At 43.0% G+C, this 17,607-nt stretch overlaps 1 protein-coding gene across 3 annotated transcripts in view; it reads right to left on the bottom strand.

Annotated features, from left to right (window-relative positions):
• TAOK3 (TAO kinase 3) overlaps nucleotides 1-17,607 on the bottom strand; it is a 2,060,965-nt gene that overhangs the window by 1,716,445 nt on the left and 326,913 nt on the right. For all 3 annotated transcript variants that reach the window (XM_044068327.1, XM_044068326.1, XM_044068325.1), the window contains exon 2: nucleotides 7,601-7,670. The gene's annotated coding sequence lies outside the window, so the exon portion shown is untranslated. The remainder of the gene's footprint in view (nucleotides 1-7,600; nucleotides 7,671-17,607) is intronic.

A 17,607-nucleotide genomic window follows, 5' to 3' on the forward strand; every position in this document is an offset into this window, starting at 1 on the left:
GCTATCACGTTGGAACTCCCAGGAATGTGCGTTGCTAGAAGAAAATGGTTGGTAGCCATCACCCACTGCCATATCCTCATGGCCTCTTGACAAAGGGGATAAGATTTGGTTCCACCTTGTTTGTTGATGTACCAGACCACCACCATGTTGTCTGATTGAATCGCAATCGTCCCAGATGGCAGCAGGGGATGGAATGCTTGCAATGCCAGAAGCACAGCCCTCAGCTCTTGAACATTTATATGCAGTTGGGCCTCCAATTCGGACCAAGTGCCTTGGACTGTCTGTTCCTGACACAGCCCCCCCACTCCACCCCATCAGGGAGGCGTCCATGGTCACTGTGGCCTTGGGTTGCTGGGGGGAGAAAAGGCGAGACCATTGTAACGGATTGTGTGTCATCCATCAATTTAAATCCTGTTTGCACCTGTGGGTTACTCGAATCTTGTTTGAAAGAGGATGCTGAAAAGAATACCATTGGGTGAGCAGTAGGCATTGTAGAAGCCTCATATGAAACCTGGCCAGGGGGACAATTGTGATGGAGGCTGCCATGGAACCCAACAGCTGTAGGACAGAGTGAGCTGTAGATTTCTCCCTTGAAAGGATTGGGATCAGTTGTTGCTTTATCCTTAGAATTCTGTGCTCTGGAATGGCAGCTCTGCAGTTCTTTGTATTCAAGATAACCCCTATGAATTCTGTGGACTGAGATGGGGTGAGATTAGATTTCTGCCAGTTTATGGTTATGCCTAGCATTTGTGCAGCGAGGAGAGAGTATGCCAGGGCTTCTGCCAGTAGATGTCTGCTGGGGGTGGAAATGAGCCAGTCTTCTATGTATGGAAACACCTGAATCCTTGTAGCTGCAAGTGAGCTGTGACGACTGCCATGCACTTTGTGAACACTCTGGGGGCTGTAGAGAGTCCGAAGGGCAGTACTCTGAACTGGTAGTGACTGGCTCCCACACGGAAGCACAGAAATCTTCTTGATGGCCTGTCCACTTTTATGTGGTAGTACGCATCTTGAAAATCTATCGAGCACATCCAATGGCCTTTTTCCTAAAGCGGAAAGATAGACTGTATTGTGACCATCCGGAATTTTTGTACTCTCACAAACCTTCTTCCACCAGATCCTTTTTTGTTGCGGCTGCCACCACCAGAGCATCCACAGGAAGACCTTTAGACCAATGGGGATCCGTAGGAAGAGGGGACAAAATCTTATCTGGCCTCAGGGGAATAGCCTCGACGGTGTCAGGAGCCTTCCACGCATGGTGCACGATGAGCCGGGCAAGTTCATCGGCAGGTGGAGTAACCCAGGAGGTAGGGGAGCAGGCGCGAAAGGCCTGCAAGAACACAGACTCCTCAGAGGTCAGATTAGAGGGCTGCCAGTCACCTCTCTGTTTAAGGATTTTGAGGATATCACCAAAGGATAACACAGAGGGTGACCGAGGGGATCCTTCCCCTCATCAAAGTCTGTGTCTTCAGTGAGGGACTCCTCTGTGGAGTCCATGTGCTTCATTTTACACAAAATTTTCCAGTGGACTTCCTCAGAGGGAGAAGCTAGGGAAGACAGCGGGAAAGAGGTTTCCTGTGGGAATATGTCCTGAGGCCCTTGCACCTGGTGTCCGCTAGGGGCGACTTGTGAAAACAGTGTACCAAAGGAGGGCGGGGGGGATAGACAGCACAGTATCGCCAGCAGAAGCCAGAGCCTTCTCCATCAGTTGAAAGGCTGGTCCACCTGAAGAGGGGTGAGTGTCCAGGACAGGGGTCACCCCTCCCATAAGTGGCTCAGCCTGCAGACTGGAGTCCCCAGATGGCTGTGGAACAGCAAATTACACGTGTCACAACTGTTATCCTGGGTCGTAGCAAAATTTTCCTGCCATGAAGGCAACTGCGGCTCCTTAGTGAGATCCATAAAGGGAACCGCAGAGGGGGAAGACTGTGCTATATCAATGGACTTCAAAGGCAATGAAGGAGGAGAATAAGAAGGGGTCTTTGGAGATGGGTGATCACCTCCCAAGGAAGAATAGGTCCTGGGGGGTGGGATCACTCTGGCTAGAAGCACTTGATCCACAAGACGCAACAAGTCATGTTCGGAAAGGCTTCTAGTGGACCTCACGGAGACTGAGGGAGAAACAGGTCTGTCCACAGAAGAGACAAGCTCGGTGCCCACCTCACCAGTCTGCACCGAAAACAACGGTGCCGAGAGAGACTGGACTACGGGTGTCTGCACCAAGGTAATCATTGGTGCCGAGGTCACGGTCTGCACTGACACAAGGATCAGTGCCGAAGTGGTTGCCGGTACCAAATCTGGAACCAACAAAATTGGAGCCAATAACTGAGGCGTCGGTTCCGAGTAAGATGTCGGAGCAGATGTGGTCAAGGTCTGCGCTGCCTGAATGGTCGGTGCCGTTGCAGTAGTCGTAACAGTCTGAACCAAGGAGCCCCACTGTGCCGATATAGTAAAGCCTACAGATGAAGACGGAGCTGAAATCACTGATGGTGCCGAAGGTCTAGGCACCGAAAGCACTGGGGCTGACTGAGTGAGCTTCAAAGCAGAAACTTTAGCCTTTTTAAGTCTTGGTTGGTGGGAGTCCCCAGCCAGGGACGAAGGCAAAGACTTGGCCTTAGTAGGACCATACAAAATTTTCTTATGGGCTCTAGGAGGGGTTGAAGCCTCCGACGCAGAAATAGCCTCTGAAAAGGGAGATATGAGAAGTCCCTTCAGCAACAACTTATTTTTCCTTTCCAACAAGGTTCTGTTAGAAAAATTTTTACAAATAGCACAGGGCAGGTCAACCGATAAGTGGGACACCCCCAAGCAATAAACGCACAAAGAGTGTGCATCTGATGTAGGTAATTTGTGTCCACAATCAGAACACCTTTTAAATCCCGGACTACCTTTCTTATCTGCCATGATAGAAAAAGGGGACCAGCAATGGTACAAAAGAATACCAGAAGGTATGAAGAAAGGAAGAGATTACCAACGATGGTAAGGGAGAAATACCTCGCAGTAAAAGGTGTAAAGAGAAGAAAACTCGAGAAAATATGGTTGCTAAATGCGATAAGGTAAGAGACAAAATAGAAACTTTTCTGACAGAAAAAGTTATATATATGACTAGTCTGACAACAAATACCTATACTTAGCTCAAGAGAAGCAGCTTGACACGACCGAATGGCAACGCAGCAAACAAAATCTGAGGTAACACGGAGACAGGGATTATGGGTAAGAGTTTAGCTCAAGAGTCTGTAGCTGACGCGAGCTTGGAAAATGGCCGGCTCGGTTACGAGGTCGGAACCGATACCCATACGTAAGGAATGAACGAGGATAAACAATATCAGATCTGCAGTTTCGGTTACAGAAAGACTTCAATAGAACTTTAATGCTATCTCTTTGAAGCCTTGTAAAATGTGCCAGATAGTTCAGCAATCTGAGTGCAAATGTCGCTGAAGCATAAACATGCTTTTCAACTCTGTGAATCATTCTAATCTCTCTGTTAGGATGATGGGCAGCAGAACTCTGTCCCGCAAATTTCTTTTTTGTAGTTGCCTCCACAACCATGGCATCTACTGGCACCTCTTTGAGCTAAAATTCCTTGCCTACTGGTGGAGCCATAATCCAGTATAGTCTCCTGGAGCTTGGCTCAAATGTATCAGGTTCCTTCCACACCCATCTAGAGACCAAATCAATGAGTTCATTGGCAGGCGGGGTAACCCAGGAGGTAGACGGGCCAGCTCCAGGAGGTAGATGGGCCAGCTCCAAAAGCCTCGAGAAATAATAATTCCTCCAGAGAAGGTTCTTGGGAAGACCAGCCACCCTTCTGCTTAAGGATCTCCAGAATGTCTCCAAATGAGACATCATCAGGTGATGATTCTGAGGACCCCCTCTCCTTCATCGAGGTCAGTATCCTCAGTGACGGACTCTTAAGGAGAGTACAAGTGCCTCCTTTTGCACTTCCTCTTCCTAGGGATCTCCTCGGTGGGGTGATCCGGTGAAGTATCAGACGAGATTAGGATTGAGTTGGGTTGTCTTGCAGCCTTGAGCTAGCTGTCCCTGTAGGGAAAAATGTACAGGCTCATGGTACAAAGTCACCTGGGAAGTAGAGGGTGGATCCAAGGGGGTAAGACCCATCTGTCCCGCTGGAGCAACGAACACTCTCTTCACAATCTCAAAGGCAGATCACTCCAGAGAGAAGGAAGACAACAGAGCAAAGAAAGCAAATTTCTGGCCCATCACCTCCCTCCACTCTGAGAGCAGCCCACCCAAAATGGAAGCCAGAGCTGAGCTGTCCCGTGCCGATGCTCCAAAAGGAAGACAGTCAACTCCAGCCTTCCAGATCTGACAGGGATGCTTCGACTTAGTCATCCGGCTCCAAGCATGTTGCGGCCAGTGCACTCAGAGCAGTATCTGGATCTGAAGAAAGGACTTTCTTCAGTTCCAAACCAGACAGACCCAGAATGTTCGGATCTAGGAACTCTAAAACAACAGGATGGATTAGAGAAGGGGCAGTAATGGGTAGAGTAGTGGATGATCATGGATGATCATGCTTCCTGACTCAAAGGAGTAAGAGCCATAAGAGCTCCCATCTGAATTTGCGCCATAAGAAATTTCCTCATCATTCTCTCTACATCTGCTTCAGCAAGACTCCTGGAGGAATGAGAAGATGCCAGGGATGGAAATTTGGAGTGCCTTTCCAAGAAAGGGGAAGGCAGTCTGGACGGCACTGGATCCAAACGGGGGGAGTATGTGGTCCTGGGTAGAGGCTTTGGATCCAATGAAGATTTTGTCGGATCCGAAGATGGTCAGATCTTAACACGTTTTGGATCAATTTTCTGCACTTTTGTTTTGGAGGTTCCACTGAGGAAGAGGCAAAAGACTCCAAAGGTTTAGACCTTTTCAATGGGTCTTTTGCTTTTTGTTTCGGGATTGAGCCCCAGTGATGGCTTCAGAAAGGAGGTAGGCAGCAAACTTTAATATCAATTTATTCCTCCTGTTGGCAAGAGCATAAAGGTTAAAGATATTACAAATACTGCAATCTTCAAATGATCTGGGCCCAAGCAATATATGCAAAGAGAATGGAGATTGGCAATTAGGAGCTTTTTCGGACATCCTGTCAATAATATAAACAATCAAAAAATACAACTTTTATTTTTTAAAGTAGGTAAGGACAGAAAAGTAAGGTACCACAAATACTACTGAAGAAATTACACTAGGTGTAACAGAAAGGAAAGATAATGCCAAGAATGGTAAATTTAGAGCACACAAAGTGTGAAAGGGTTGGGAAGGAAAAGTAGGCCTACCAAAAATGGTAGGTAGAAAAACACACTAACAAGTGTACTAAAGGAGCTTTGAAAAGGAAATTTGTACAGAAAAAGACTTTTCTCCCACTCTATGACGAGAGAGCTGAAGGCAACCACATTTAGATGTGAAAGCAGCAAACAAGATCGAAGAGATATTAGGGGTTGGTGTATTATGGGTAGGGAAGGAGCAAAATGTTTTTGAGGCAACAAGCTAGTCTAACTGCCAAGTTGGATCCCAGGATTGGATCCAAACCCTTTACTTGAGGAAGAATGAAAACTGACAAGATCAGATCTAAACTAAAAAAAGGAAGATCAACACACAAATAAATTACTCACATCAGTAAGTGATGTGCATCACTAAGTAATGTGTAGAAGTAAATACCGCATGGTAACAATGTTTAGAAGCTCAGTTTACAATTCAGTTTATGATTACACTGCCACTTGTGAGGAAGCCATAGAAAAGAAAAGTGAAGACTGATGCATATTAACAGAACAATAGCTATCACTGCATGTTCTAAATGCAAGTTTCTGAAAGCTGTTTTTATGCAAACTAAATCTGAGTTTTGATACAGATACACTGATCAAAGTTAACACCTCATCTACAAATAGAGGAAGTGAAATGCTACCACAAAAGGTCAGAAAAAAACAGCAAAAATTAAATCCTGTTATTTACTGTCATTCATACTGGATGCTTGTTCTTCTTTCATACAGCATGTAGTAATTTTCTTATCTATCCACTAAACTGGAAACCTACAAAGAGTAATGTGATTGGTGTTCAACTTTTTCAGAAAGCAATGTGACAGAGTTGCACACAGCATTAAAGGTTTGCACTGCTGCCCGACAGTGCACAGGCTCTCTAGTTCAGTTTACAGCACTGATGTCTCCTCTGCTCAAAGTCTGCATGTCCTTACAGGGATCGTTGAGCTCTGAATTCTTCCTCACTCTGAAAGGGATGCAAGTAGATAATCTGCCAGTCCTACAAACTGCTTAACTGTAAGCACACTGTGTGCATGTGACTGCATCCAGCAAAGGACTGGCATAATGTCCATGATTACTTAATGAGTGCTGGGGAAGGCTTTTGCTTTGCCATAACCTTGAATAATGTAATGCAAGTATTAGAAAATGAATGACTAAATTAATGAATAATACAATGCAGACATCTTAGTAAGGGCTACAAAATTCCACATGTGATGCCAAGGAAGATTACTGGAATGAAATTGCCTACTCTTGTGGATTAATTCTCAGCATGAATTTACAGTCTAACAGGTTGCTTAATATATACATTCAAGACTGGGTGTGGGTCAAGAAAGTCACTTAAGCAATACAATGATCGTACAAACTCCTGGATATTGCATTTATGACAGGCACCTTTAAATACTAATTAACAAATAAGTCAGGCTTCTTCTGTGTATGTCAGTTATGTCAAACCACCTGCATATCTTCCCACAATACCACAACTCAACATATACTAACTCTGAAATAGCACAACTGTACAGGTAAAGGGAAATCACTCTTATTATATTGTTCCACAATTTCACAAATGGAGACCTTTGGTAATACAGACAGCAATCATCTCTGAAATGAATCACAACCTCCGGATTCCCACACCCTGTATCCCTAAGCTCCAAAACAGTGCAATTACAAATTTGTGCACGGTTACCACACAGCAAAACTCCATAAAACGGAGCTGACCAGTTTACATGGTTTGCTGTCACTTCAAGTGTCAAGCCAATACACGGGGAGTAATCCAAATCCCTATACATGTTTTTAAAACTAGGTTATAAACTTAGAAGAGTGGCCCAAGTTCAAGACACACTTTCCAGAAACCCACAGAGCTGAAGCCATTTTTTGCAGCTTGCCAAGCACAGGAATATGTCAAAGTGACACCATTACTGGTATTACCTATTATGATTATAGAAGCAAGCAGCAATGTACTATAACAGGGCAAATAGTGCTTTTAATAACAGGAAAACAAAATTCAGAATGAGCACTTGAGTCAATTACATTCCATACTGAATGGAATACCATTACACAGAATTTTTCTTCAAGTTGCTTTTCAGAATCGAAACAAAAGTTCACTAAATTATAGCTGTGGAAGGAACTTACTATAAAACTAGATGTTCAAGTAGATCACTGGTACTGACTACTAGAGACTTCTGTTGTATAATGCCAGAAATCCAGCTGGACAAAGACCACAGAGATTATATCAAACTAACACTGGCTTGCCAATATCTCAAACTTATATTCTTGTTCTGCCGTTCACACTGAAATATATTTCTAATGAGTGTAGTTGATCACTAAGAAATGCTTACCTGTAGCCAACCATTTCTCATCTAAACGGTGAATCAGTGTTGAACATGTTGAAATGCAAAAGTGAAGTCTCTGTTAAAGAGGGAGAAAAGAAGATTATGAGAATATTAATTTTTGAGGTATGTCCCTTGCAACAATGCAATTCTACACATCGAATCACCCATTCACAACTCATCCGCAGACCAAAGAGCAGAGTTTCTAACTCCTGAAAAAAATAATACCACAAGGCTCTCTTGTTACAGCTGATGTTCCTACAAGGTGCACTACACTCTCAATGATCTAAATTCAAGTACATACTAATGAAAGCAGAGCAAATACGAACACAGTAAAAGAAAGTCAAAGATTGCTAGCATATGCACTAACAGGATGAGGCATTCAGCCTTCAGCCACAACCTCTCAATTCATAAATCTTGAATTCTAAACTAATGTAGGTTTGTGTCTGAAACAGAATTAAAATGATGTAATTCAATTAAGCTGCTATACATACAATGTCCGTAAATATGTTTTGCACAAGATTTACAATGAGAATGATGTCAATGTACTAAATGACTTAGTACATTACCTACTTGAGAGCACAGACTCTCCATCTTTACCTAGATTAAAGACTGGCACTGCATTCTGGATCGCCTCACAGCAAGAGGTTCTCCCGATCGATTCTCGGCTGGAGTGCCTTCTGTGTGGAGTCTGCATGTCCTCCCCGCGGTCGAGTGGCCTCCGAAAGACATGCATGAAGGGTGTGCCTTCCCTGAAGGTTGGGCATCAGGCTGGCAACTTGGCACCATAAAAATCTGCCAATCATTAGCGGATCGGAGTTCCACTGTGGAGACCCCTAACTGGGAAAAGCCGAAAAGACAAACAACAAAACTGCATTCTGGATTAGTTTTCTGCTTCTCTCCTACCTGAGTGTTTGTATATCCTCCAGCTTTCCCATCACCACAAATAGGGTAAACTAGGGTTTTGGATAATTCAAAAAGTAAAACAGTTTATCCCTCTAACTCCAAGTGTTTGCCCAGCTAGTTAATTCTTAAATCCAGCCTGTTACCAGTTACTGAGCAAACTTATCTCCAGTCACATGAGAAAGTACAAAATAATATAATACAGACTTTGACAGAAAACAAATGGGGTCCTGATTAGTAATGAACATGATGCATTTTATCATAAACCTATCATGAGTGACACTGCTGCCCATTAAAAGATTACACTGAAAGTTTCTTCAGAACTGTTTGTAAAGCTATAAGAAATAAAGAGTTTACCTAACATAAATTGCATGTGTCCCGTTTCTTCTTTTCACCAATACATCCAAATAGAACAGGGTAAAGCTGAAAAACAATCTTTTCCACACAAGAACAGCAGTAAAAGTAATCCGTTCCACAATACGAAAGCAGCTACTCCGTTTGAACTATGTGTGTGTATAGAAGTTGCCATGAATCTTCAAGGTCAACCTTGATGAGTGGATGGGAAACCACAAATTTGTCCCAAGGGTACCACCTGTGGCCCTCACTGACAGGGGCGACAAGTGCTGATTGAGGTTTGTTTTTGGGATAAACTCTTGGCTAGGCTTGTAAGGGCCCCAGGGCCATTACTTAGTAACCTCCTATGATATAGCTGAGTGGACTCGTAATGGTTTTGGTAAGGTAATGCCCAATTTATTATAAATAAATGAAATACTGTCAGTCAGCCATCTGGCTAAAGCTACTTTGAAAACTGGCTTCCCCAATTTTACTACTGCAAATGAAACTATTGGTCAGACTATCCAATGCCTTTTATTCTATTTACATAAAAACATAATTGTCGGCGAACATCCAATAAATGTAGCATGTATTCACCCTTGTTAGCAAACTTAGGAAGAATACTGGCAAATTAATGGACTGACTGATTTACAACCTGATGACACCTTAGGAAGAAAGGATGCTTTAGTTTGTAAAGTAACTCTATCCTTGTGAAAAATCAAGTATGGAGGTTTTAAGGACAATGCTTGAATCTCAGAAATTCTTCTGGCAGAAATAATGGCCACCAGAAAAATTGTCATCCAAGTAAGGTATTAAAGGCCCACACAGCTGCTGGTTCAAATGGGGAATGAGTAAGAGCTTGCAGTAGCAGATCCAGGTCCCATGGGGGAGTAGGTTCTTTAAAAGGAAGTCTTAGAAGAAGACCGCCTTACAAAATAATAATTTGAGAGCTTATAAGAAGCAACAGAGAAATCCTGAAATCCAGTGTGAAAATTCAATATAGCTGCTAACTGAACCTTAACTGTTGAGGAACTAGCTTCCTCTTTAAAAAGAATTATAGCCAAAAACTTAAGTTATGTATGGGAGCTTAAAAAGGATCAACATTATTTTATCGAGCCCAGTAAACAAACCGTTTCCATTTACTGGAGTAGAGCTTTCATGTGGAGGGTTTATGGGAAGATAAATATGCCTGACAGGTGAAGAGGTCATAGGTTGTCTGGCTATTAATGGAATTGGGCAAACCAGGCCATCAGCCTGAAGTTTGAGAAGTCTGGACAAATCATGCCTGTCAGATGAGACAGGAGGTCTGGGATCAGATCCAGAATCCAAGGTTGGTGAAGTAAATGAGACCAAAGGAAGGCGAATCAAATCTGTAGAAGCCAGTAAGATGCAATTAAAATAACTCTGCTCTTCTACATGGCAGCTTTCTATATGAATTTCAGAATTAGTGAAATTGGAGGATAAGCATAAAGTAGACTGGGGCCAATCATGAAGGAGAGCATCCTTTGGTGATTACCCCTGTGGGGAGAATTAGGGCAAAGTAGCTGCTGCATTTGTTGTTTAGGGGAGAAGCAAAAAGAATGCAGCAAGGCTGGCCCCACTGATGGAAAATCATTTCCGCTACATTCTTGTTGAGAGACCACTCATGAGGTAGAAGAATGCACTTGCTCAGCTTATCTACTATCACACTGGACTTTACCGGAATGTGTGTTGCTATGAGAAAGCGGATGGATGAGATCCCCCATTGCCATACTCTGAGCGCTTCCCGACATAAGGTATAACATCCGGTTCCTCCTTGTTTGCTTATGTGACAAACTACTGACATATTGTCCACTTGAATTGCAATCATCCCCAAAGTGAGAGCATTCTGAAGGGCCTGCAAAGATATAAGTACTGTTCTTATCTCTAGGACATGGATATGCAAGTTGGCTTCTTCGGGGACCAAGTGTTTTAGACAGTTTTCCCCAGACCCCCCCAACTAGTAAGCATCAGTGGTCACTATGACCTTGGGCTAAGGGGAATGAACAGATGGCCTCGTAGGACCTGGTCCCATTCAATCTGCCATTTCAGATCTCTCTTGCATGTGTGAATGATTTGTATTGGGGTAAAGTATTTACCATTGCATTGTTAAGATCCACTGAAGGATCCCCATGTAAAATCTGGCTAAAGGTACTAGTGCTATAGCTGCTGACACTGATCCTGGAACCTGAAGGACCAAGCAGGCTGAAATTGTGCTACTGCAGATTATTTTTTTGACCTGTAACCTTACAGTCTGCATCCTTGAAAGAGGTAGTGAGGCTATCATTGACTGTGTTGAACAGTGCTCCCATAAACTACAAATTTTGGGTTGGTTCTAGTTGAGACTTTTCATATTTTATGGTCAAACTCAGATGAAAACATATCTGGAGAGCCTGATCTCTTGCCCTTTTTAACTGATGCCTGGTCGGGGCAGTAATGAGCCAGTCGTCTAGTTATGGAAACATCCGGAATCCTTGCAGTCTCAAGTGAGCTGTTACTACTGCCATACATTTGGTTAAATGCCATGGGGGCTGTAGTGAACCCAAAGGGCAGAACTCTGAACTGGTCATGACTAGCTCCCAGCCGAAGCATAAATACCTTCTGGATAGCCTGTTCATCTTTATGTGATAGTAAGCATCCTGAAGTTCTATTGAGCACATCCAGTCGTCCTTGCTCAGAAAAGGGAGAATGGATTGAAATGGGACCATCTAAAACTTGGTGCATCACACAGATTTGTTCAAGTTGCTGAGATCCAAAATTGGTCTCCAGTCCCGTTTTATTTGGCACTACAAAGAATCTTGAGTAAGTTCCAGATTCTAACTGGTCTGGTGGGACCTCTTGGGTGACTACTTCTAGCAGCTTTTGTACCTGAATAGCTGCTTGTTCCCTCTGACAGGGTAGAACATTGGAGACTTTTCTTGAAATTGGAGGAGGAAGGGAAAATGGTATTATACAACCTCTGGAAATAATCCTCTGCACCCAAGTATCTGTTATTTCTAGCAAGGCTTTCCAGTGCAGGGATAGTTGACCCTGCGACTGCCTCTAGAGGAAGGCAATCGGGCCTCCTTTCATGAACGCTGGAAGGGTCCGTCAAAGAACGAATCTCTGGAGCCCTGTTTTTATGGGCCACCTCTACTTCTGGAGCCCTGTTTTTATGGGCCACCTCTACTGCGGGGGCGGTGTCTACCATTAGAGTTCCCCCCTCTACCCCAGGAGGGACTTCCTCTACGTGTGTCCTGGAAAGGTCCCTTGGACTTTCTGAACCACATCTTTTGACTACCTCATTGATTCCTGGAAAAGGATCTTTGAGGTGTCGAAAAACATATACCCACAGTAGACAGGGTCTTTCCATCCTTCTCACACCTGGATAATGTGTCTTTCACTTTCTGCCAAACAAAGATGTACCATCAAAAGGAGCACTGACAAATAAAGACTTGAAGGGCTCAGCAAAATCACAAAAGCACATCCAGGCATGCCTCCTGATGGAAATGTCTGAACCCTCTGCTCTTGAGGTTCCTTTGGCTACATGCAAAATAAGCCTCATGAATGAATTGGAAATATATTGCAGGATAGCCAACTGAAAAATGACAGATGATTGCACTTCCTCAGAAACAGATCCTGAGAAGGTATTTGGAAGCTCCTTAAGCAAATCCCTCCATAACCTTGTGAAATATGCCAAGTAATTAAGTGACCTTAAGGTGAAGGTCGCTGAAGCATAAACATACTTCCCAAACCTGTCCATCACCCGAAACTCCTAGTTGGGGGGGATGAACAGTGGAACTCTCCTTAGCAAGTTCCTTTTTAATGGCCGTCGCCACAACCATGGCATCAACAGGAACTCATTCTCTCCAAAACTGCTTATCCTCCGGTGGTGCCATAATTTTGTCAGGTCGCCAAGGTATTGGTTCAGTTGTGTCAGGATTGTTCCAAACCCACTGAGAGAGCAATTCAATGAGCTTGTTGGTGGATGAGGTCACCCAGGAGGTAGATGAGTCAGTACCAAAAGCTTCCAGAAATACAGACTCCTCAGACTAAGGGTTGCAGGACATCCAGCCATCTTTCTGTTTTAAGATTTCAAGGATGTCTCCAAATGAGACATCTTCAGGCGGTGACCATGGGGACCCTTCACCCTCATTGAAGTCTGCATCTTCTGTGATAGACTCCTCTGGGGAGCCCAAGTGCTTCCTCTTGCACATCATCTTCTTAGGGACCTCCTCAGTTGGATGCTCTGGGGATGTAGCAGAAAAAGTCGAGATACCCTGTTTGGGAAGCATGAGGTTTCAGTACTGGCTGTCCCTGTGGAAAAGAGGGTTGAGACTCCAAGTGCAGAGACATCAAGGCCATAGACTGAGGGACCGAGGGGATACAAACAGTCTGCGTTGCTCAGACAGACAATGCTCTCTCCACAGCCTCAAAGGCAGACCTCTCTAGACAGGGAGAGGACCTTGAATTCAAGAAAACAAGCTTCTGGACCGCTGCCCCTCCCTGCTCAGAGCACAATCCCTCTGAGGCAGAAGCTACAGCTGAGCTAACCTGTGCCAAGGCTCCAAGGTGCAGAAACAGCTCCAGCAACTTCTGCGGGAACTCCTACACCACGGATCTGACTGGAAATCCTTGCCTCCGAGAGCTCTCCGAATCAGTCTGAAATAAAGTTTTCTGAGCAAATTTCGGATCCAAGGATAAAGGTATCCTTGGATCAGTGTCAGATGGCTCAGATTCAAGGACTCTGAGATGGTGGAATGAATGAGTCCGATGAAGAATTGGAAGAGGGGGTGTGACAGAAGATCAGACCTCCTGACCAGAAAAGTAGGAGCCAAAGGGGCACCCATCAGAGTCTGTGCCAACAGAATTCCTCTCACCACTTTCTCCACATCTTCTTCTGTTAAGCTCCTGGAAGAGCAAGTGGAAAATCCAGTGGGGGATCTAGGTCTCTCCAAAAATGGAGAGGGGAACCTTGGAGGGAACTGGATTACCGAAGGGGAGTATCTAGTTCTTGGAAGGTAAACAATACTGGATGGAGTAGCTGGATCAGTTGGTTTATGAATCATATCCAAAGAAGTCTGATCCAATATATCCTTTTTCTTTTGCTTTGGATCCGATGTTGAGGTCGAATTCAATGAATCCCTTTTTGTGTGCTTTGATCTGCGGATGAAGTCAGATCTGAACATTTAGACTTTTTTTCCTTTAGGATCCAAAGGAGAAGTCGAATCAGAAAGAAGCTTTTTTTCTAGGTTGCTCTGAAGCCTTAGAGGAAGAGGCAGAAGGGCTCAAAGAAGGAGATTCAGACCTTTTACATTTTTAGGGAACATAGCTCTAGATAGAGCCTCTCAGAAAAAAGGAAGAAGCCCTTTTAAAATTGATTTTTTTCTCTCTACCAGGGTTCTAGGGTTAAACCTGTGACAAACAGAGCAATCGTCTTGTAACTGGAGAGTTCCCAGACAATACATACATAAAGTGTGGGCATCCGATAACAGAATCTTGTGTCCACACTTAAGACATTTTTTTTTTTTTAATCCAGCTGGACACTTTTCTTTCTCTGCCATGGTAGGAAACAACAATGAAAAAAACAAGATTCTAATGAGAAAATTCAATAGTACAAAATAAAAGATTATATACAGCGTGTAGAAAAAGGGAAATAATACTAACAATAGTACTCGAAGGTACAAAAATGTACGGAAGGAAGAAAGGAGGGACAGAAAGATATCTTAACTAGAAAAAACATCAATAAAGGTAGGCAATAAGGTAATGGATTAAAGAATACAAAGAATTTGACAGGTTTCACTAAGGAAAAAATAGAAACATTTCGCAATTTAAAGACTTTTCTGCTCGAGAGTAACAGTCACCATGCCTTTCACACTGAGTGGCAAACAAGATCTGAGGTACTTAGGGTTGGTGCATTATGGGCAAGGGAGAAGCACAAGAGGTTTTGGTTAAGAGCTTTAGCAAGGGCCAAGTTAGATCCGAGGGATCCAATCTAAATCCATCAGTTGAGGATAGAATGAAAATTGACATCAGATCTACATTTTTCAACTGTCATTCAAAGGCCATATAGATCTATCAACTTAAACAGTCTAGTAGAAATATGCAGAAAGAATGTTATTCTGCCAAATCTCATACTGGGAGAGTCATTTACATTAACTGGAATAATATGGTGCTCTTTTTGTCTGTAGTGATCTGTAGAGGGCCTACAGTGGAGATGTCTTGATAGGCCACCCAAGTTCTCGCTACTGCTTTAATTTTCATTACAATGATGTAAAGAAAGTTTTTCTGGGAAGTCCTGAAACATTGCACTGAAAGAGTCTGAAAGGATGTTTCACAAGCGTAGCCTAAGGAATCTGTTTCAGCTACTGATCCACTCTGAGTGGGTAGGGACAGCTTTCCTATAACTGACCGACATACTTGGGAAATGTTAACTCCCTGATCCCACTTCCCAAATATGGCATTATCCCAGACAGGCTTCCTATTAATATTTAATGGAACTGAAAGACTGTAGTTCATGCAAATACTTTGCCTTGTTAGAGCATTTGTCCTTCCACCACAGTAATCATGGAGTTACTACATTTCATTAAAAGGCAGAGTCCCCCACCAAGAAGAACTTCCTCATCCATGCAAAACATACCTTTTTCAGTTCTACATGGGGAGATGCAGCTCAATCATTTCAGATGAGGCAGTTTACTGATGGAATTTTATCCCAGACATTCACAGTAGCCCCTTTTTTAGAATGCACAGATCCTGTCACCAAAGAAACTGTTTTCCTTGATTACAGTACAAGAATGAGAGTTTTCAAGGAACCTTTGGCTTGGTTCTATCTTCTTCTTCTTCTTTCGGCTGCTCCCGTTAGGGATCGCCACAGCAGATCAACTGTTTCCATTTCTTCCTGTCCTCTGCATCTTGCTCTGTCACACTAACCACCTGCATGTCCTCTCTCACCACATCCATAAACCTTATCTTAGGCCTCCCTCTTTTCCGGTTACCTGGCAGCTTCATCCTTAGCATCTTTTACCCAATATACTCTGCATCCCTCCTCAGCACATGTCCAAACCAACATAATCTTGCCTCTCTGGCTTTGTCTCCACACCTTCCAACCTGAGCTGACCCTATAATATACTTATTCCTAATCTTGTCCATCCTAGTCACACCCAGTGCAAATCTTAACATCTTCAACTCTGCCACGTCAAGCTCTGACTCATGCCTTTTTGTCAATGCCACTGTCTCCAACCCATATAACATAGCTGGTCTCTCTACCCTCTTGTAGACCTTCCTTTTCACACTTACTGGTACTCATCTGTCACAAATCACTCCTGACACTCTTCTCCACCCACTCCATCCTGCCTGTACTCTCTTCTTCATGTCTCTTCCACACTCACCATTACTCTGAACTGTTGATCCCCAGTACTTAAACTCATCCACCTTCGCCACCTCTACTCCCTGCATCCTCACCATTCTTCTATCCTCACTCTCATTCACACACATGGTTCTATATGATCTTCAAAGTCCACTGATATCTCTTCAAGTGTACCCTTATAACAGTAAGATGTAGGATAATATGTGCCCAAGAGCCCCAAGATACTTCTATCTTACTGTAATAGTTTGTAGAGAGGAAAGATGTTGTACAAGTTCCTGGTTTTCTATCATTTTTTGTGCGCAATAAAAATTGTCACTTCAACAGAGTTATTAAAGGCTCTCAAAAAGGTTACAGTCTGATACCAGCACAGATAGGATTTCTTGTAGTTTACTGTAATACCAAGCAGCATGGTAAACAGTCAGTAATAAGAGAGGTGATACAGACGTATGTTACATACTTTCTTTAGATGAGCAATCGCTGATACTAAACATCAGTAAATACTTGGGGCTGTGGCCAGACCAAATGTGACAGCAGCAAAGTGGAACTGCCACTGCTTACTGATGTTCATCACTGATCTATGGCTCAGCATGATATACAACTGTGATAACAGAGAAAAAACTGTAAACTACATCTCCAACACAATGCAGTTCTATTTATAAGTTACTGCAAACACAGTACAGCAACATGGGGAGTGTCAAGGGTATCATTTTTTAATGATAAATTAATGCAAGGTCCAAGATGGCTGTTCTGATTATAGTCAAGTGGGATGGTAAGGATCCCATTAAACTAGTCTGCTGAAAATTAGCAGAAGACTACTTGGCAAGAGGAAGAACAGTAAAAATGCAAATAAACCTCATCACAACAGAATCAAAACTTAAAAGATAAATGTTAAGGTAATGTAGTAACTGTTCTTCATACTTTTAATTATTTCTGTTTTTCAGTCCTCTAAATACATAATTTGCTATGCTATATCATCATGCTAGATAGCAGCATAAACTATATTTATATCCAACTTACCATGGAATGATTTACCCAATAATAATGTAGAAGTACTGTGTGAAAAAATAAATCAGTTTTCCTGGTAACTGCAAACGTTGTTTTAAAATAAAAGTCCCCCCAACCTTGAATAATTTAGGGTTAAATATTTCTGTATAACAATTCTATTAATGAAATAAACACCCTAAACTAACGATCCTGGTTTGAACCTCAAATGACAAAGAATATCAGTATGCCATCTCTCTTCTTCTCTTTTATATCAGTAAGCCATCTCTCTTCTTCCCTTTTGCCACATGATAATAGACCACGGACAGCAAATCCATGAAATGTTAGTATGTTGCATAAAATGAAGTTATGCACTTACCATAATGTTCCATGTGAGTTGTTCATTTCGCCTTCATTCTCAGATGGGTTCGGGAGT

The sequence above is a fragment of the Protopterus annectens genome, chromosome 4.part0 (genome assembly GCF_019279795.1).
Source record: "Protopterus annectens isolate FY-2018-M chromosome 4.part0, PAN1.0, whole genome shotgun sequence".
Lineage (NCBI taxonomy): Eukaryota > Metazoa > Chordata > Ceratodontiformes > Protopteridae > Protopterus > Protopterus annectens.